The sequence below is a fragment of the Carlito syrichta genome, unplaced genomic scaffold (assembly GCF_000164805.1).
Source record: "Carlito syrichta isolate Samal-C Ts95f unplaced genomic scaffold, Tarsius_syrichta-2.0.1 Scaffold311628, whole genome shotgun sequence".
Classification (NCBI taxonomy): Eukaryota; Metazoa; Chordata; class Mammalia; order Primates; family Tarsiidae; genus Carlito; species Carlito syrichta.
The window spans coordinates 745,420-750,351 of record NW_007255724.1 but is presented as its reverse complement, the minus strand read 5'-3'; the positions used below and the strand labels follow the sequence as shown (position 1 = coordinate 750,351).

The 4,932-nt window shown below is 41.4% G+C and overlaps 1 pseudogene; it reads left to right on the top strand.

The window, feature by feature from the left end:
• Window positions 1-2,806, top strand: part of LOC103271417 — a 4,584-nt pseudogene extending 1,778 nt beyond the window's left edge.
• The last annotated feature ends 2,126 nt before the right edge of the window (window positions 2,807-4,932 follow it).

The following is a 4,932-nucleotide window of genomic DNA, read 5'->3' as shown; positions in this document are numbered from 1 at the left end:
CATATGACCCCGCAATCCCCCTACTGGGAATATACCCTGAAGAATACAAATCACTCTATAAAAAAGATACCTACACACGTATGTTTATCGCAGCGTTGTTCACAATAGCAAGAACCTGGAAACAACCATGCTGCCCATCAAAAGAGGACTGGATTTTAAAAATGTGGTACATATACACGATGGAATACTACGCAGCCATAAAAAAGAACAAAATCATGAATTTCGCAGCAACCTGGATGGAACTAGAGTCTATAATACTGAGTGACCTCTCACAGAAACAAAGATCTGAGTATCACATGTTCTCACTCATATAATGAACCTTGAACATCCAATGTAATACTATAAGAAAATGACTGACGGTACTGGGAAACTATGGGAGGGGAAGGGGATGGGATTAACAGTAGCAAATATCTGTCTGGGGATGGGAAAACACCTCTTATCATTCAGGGTGCCTGAATGAAACATAATTGTACACCTAACCCTTAACTGTACCCCACAAAACCATAATAAAAAATATTGATTAATAAAAAAAAATACTGACAACTACATGAAGGACTTCTTGTGTGGACTTGGCATCCCTCTGATGAGCTGATTCAATAGCCTCATCACTGTTTTCATTATAGCAGTGTTCATCTTTCTTATTGGACAGTCTCTCTCATGTGTAACCACTTCCTGTGTCTCCATTTGTCTGTATGGAACTGCAACTGTAGCCAAAATAATAGTTACACATACTCTTGAAAAAGATTTTATTACATAAATGCCAATGACCAGCATCTGGGATAAGTAATTTTTGACATCTTCTTGCTCTTTGTCCATTGTGGTTTGCTTATAACTCTCACTTATCAAGGACTTTGCTCGGCATTTATTAGTGCTGTCTGGGTAGTGTTTCCATTGCTCATAAAGCTTTGTGTGCATAAGGACCTTAAGCAGCATGGTGCCCAAGGAAAATGTATTGCCTTTTACCTTTTGGAGATGTTTATTCCTTATCTTTATGCATTGAACCTCATCTGGGTGGTTTTTGAGATGTTTACCCCTATGCTCAGGAGAAGCGACTTGGAAATTCCCCCTGATGTTGGGTTGGCATCCATTTTGGCTGGTTGTACGATGATTCTCTCTTCCTATCTTATTAACTTCATCTACCTTGCTGAAAGTACACACAAAAAAACCATGCTAACATTAACTTTGGTATGTACAATTACATTCCTCCTTGTTTGCAGTGGAACTTTTTTCCCAAATAGCTCCAATCCTGCAAATCCAAGGCAAAGAGTGTTTCTTCAGCATATGACTAGAACATTTCATGACTTGGAAGGAAACGTAGTAAAACGGGACTGTGGAATATGGATGAATGGGTTTGATTATACTGGGATGTCTCACATAACACCTCACATTCCTGAGGTCAATGATACCATCCAAGCTCACTGTAAGGAGAATGCACCCCTTTATGGTTTTCCTTGGCATCTTCCGGTGCACTTTCTGATCAGGAAAAACTGGTATCTTCCTGCCCCAGAAGTTTCTCCTGCAAATCCTGCTTATTTTTTACTTATATCTAAACAAAAGATACCTTGGGATTCTATGAAGTTGACCTCTTGTTGGGAGCCGGCCACGGAGGCCCACTGAGCGTTAGGGATCAGGGGGCCGTTGACCTCGAGACCACTAGAAGTGTGTTCGGGAGCTGTTGACCCCGTTGCCTCTCCCTTTTCTTGACATAACAGCCTTCTGTTGGCTCAAGCATGAAAACTCCAGACAGGGATGAACACAAGCTAACATTAGAAACTCGCTGTTCCCATTTCCCTTTGTCTGCGGTTTAGACTTCCAGACAGGTCCTGGTTCAAGCCAGGACCACATCAAAGAGCCCAGGAACTGAGAGCCCAGCATGACCTTTTGATAGAGCAACAATATGTAAAACTGGTTTTAGTTATTTTAAGTTCCATTGACTATGTTAGGATAAGGCAAAGGAATAAACTGTTTATCAATAGGAAAGTTTTTCATAAGTAAACTAAATAGAATAAAATAAAATATAGATTACAATTTATAGAATGGTATATTTATAGAAACTGTAATAATACTTCTAAGGGACATTAGTCTAGCATAGGAACTGGAAAGACAAGTTGGGTTTGTTCTTTACCATGCGTGAAGAAATATCTGGTGGGTAGGGGACGCCCCCATGCACCTGGTTGTCTGAGAGACATCTGAGTCTGAATGTGCAAAATTTGGAGATAAAAACCCTCTGTACTTTTCAATAAACAGCTTCTGCACTAGACAGAGTCCAGTCTCTTTCCTTCTCCCCCCTTCTCTTTCTTTCTCTTTATTTCTCCAGAATAATCATCAACGCTGCCACATCTTTCCAGGGACCCTCAAATCTTGCAGGGGCTGGCCCCCAGCAACCTCTGAAGCAACAGAACAAAGCTATATGTTGTTCTATGTTCGAGCCCACAAAGATCAACACTTTCTCAGTGGTCTCTTGGCAATGGCACTCCAGTCACAAGTAAAGGAGGGGACTACTTTGTATTTTATTCTCATGGATTCCAGGCCTTTGCATGGCAGTTCTGGATAGAAATGCAGGTGTCAGCAGAATGTCCTGATGCTGAAGGAATGGCCATTGCTGCCCACTATTTACTTGAAGAAGACAAAAGATCCTCCCAACTGGATGCACTGAAAGAAGTTTCCAGACTGAACATTTCCCTCTGCATGGGTGTGTAGCTACAATCTCTTTGTGTTTTATCTTGTGGATGAGCTCTGGGAACATACCCAGTGGATATTCCATTTGACAGTTTCTCCCTATGTTATGGGGATGTTTGTAATGTAAATCAGTGAATTTCAATGAGCATATGTTCAAAGAGCTTTCTGGGTTACCATTCTTCAAGGTCAAGCACTGTAAGGGTTAAGCTGTGGGACAGTGATGCATGGTCTTTTGACACTTGAAAATGCCAGTTTTCTGACCCTTAAGCACATGTGGGTACTGTCACTACACATACCATTTTATATGACCTTAAGGACAAAAGCTAACAAACCACTTTAATAGCGGTTCCTCTAGGATCATGAAAGATGTTAGACAAAAGTCATTTCCAAAGAAAACTCAAGATCATTTGTTGTGTCAGTGGATGGTGGGTAGAATATTTACTGCGGCAATGATTCCCCTTGAGATTCTATCTCAAGATCATTGGGAAGCAGGTGTTATTAAGGATTGGGGAAGAGGCACTAGGGCTGAGAGCTGTTCCTTCAGGCAGTCTTCAGGGTGTGCTTCATGCCTCTGCTGAAGCTGGGCCCCCTGATGGGAAGCCCTGTGCTGAACTTGTGACTTGCTGCCCTGACAGAGGGTTCCTGAAGTCCACTGCTGTGTTGCTTTCCTAAGGCAGTCTTCATTGCCTGCTTTCCTCTCCTGTTCCCTCCTCCACCTTATCGGTTTGAAAAGAAACATTTATTTAGTTAATTTCCCTCTGCATTTTTATAGGCTCTTTTGGTTCAGAATATTGTTTGTGCAAACACACGACTTTAACTTCCTCAGAGCACTGAATTGCCACATTGGCTATTCTGGGGTAGAAGGAAGCTTGGGAGTGGTGGGCATTTTATAAATATTTATTCTCTTTTGTTTCATAGGATCTTGTTATAAAAGGTTAATTCTTTATAATATATATTTTTTTTGATGCACTGGAGCCTTTTTGTTTTCTAGCCAATTGATTAGTTTCTCAGTAAAGTCCAGTGGGCTGGCTTTCTAGAGACAAGGTTGTGGTTTTTACTGTAATGAAATCCCTGTGTGTATGGCTGTTGGTGTTAGATCCTGCATAATGGCAGCACTAGGACTTAAAGGTGGTTTTCATTTTGAAGATGAACATGTAGCTTGTAGGGTATATCATAGCAGTGCCTCTGTGGCCTCTCGGTTCCAGCAGTTAGAGGGTTGATGAGATCAGTGGTAAATTATGCTTTCTTTCCTCCATTAGAAAATATAAAAAGTTGGACAGATTTTGAGTTTTACAAGCATAGGCAAAAAAAAAAAAAGCTTGCCCAGGTGCAGTGACTCATGCCTGTAATCCCAGCACTTTGAGAGACCAAGGCGGTAAGGATTGCTTGAGCCCAGGATTTCAATACCAGCCTGGGTAATGGAGTGAGACCTCGTGTCTACAAAAAATAAAAAAATTATCTGGGTGTGGTGATGCACACCCGAAGTCCCAGCTACTTGGGAGGCTAAGACAGAAGGATCACCTGAGCCCAAAAGGCTGAGGATGTGGTGAACCATGATTATGCCACTGTGCATTAGCCTGATGACAGTGGAAACACGCCTCAAAAAATAGTTAGACTTCTCTCAGGGGGATGAGGGAGTGAGAGCAGAGTTTTTGAAAATGGACCCTTGGATCTGTCTGAATAGAAGGAGCACAGGAAGTATGTAGCACAGGAGGAGCTTTCTGGAAACTGCTTGTATGATGTGCTTTCTTTATCATGCTCCTCAGATTGCCTGTCTAATCCGTGACTCCCTAAAAAGTAAGTGGGTCCGTGCAGATTGCAGGACTGCAACCAGAGCTGAATGATAACATGCTGGCTGTCACATGCATCAGCACAGCACACTGGAGTCACTGCTTCTCCTGGGTTCTGCAGAAATCAGTCTTAAGTTATTATCAGGCTGAAGTGCTTCAGACATCTGGCTTTGGCCACATTTATCTATCAGGTAGAACATAATGTTTGAAGGGTTTATGTCTTATATGGAATCACAGTTGGAAAAGATGTAACAGTAAGAATTTATCAATGAATTTGAAAATACAAGCATATATTCTGTCCCTATGGCTAATGTGAAATTGATTATTAGAAGTTATTCATAGAAATAACAGCAACATCTCATGCTGACACTATGAAAAAATTGCTCCTGATGATTTTCCCCACCTTTGGGAAGGGTGCTGTTGCTGTTACTCCTTTTCAGTAGTAATTATTGTTTTCCTCTTG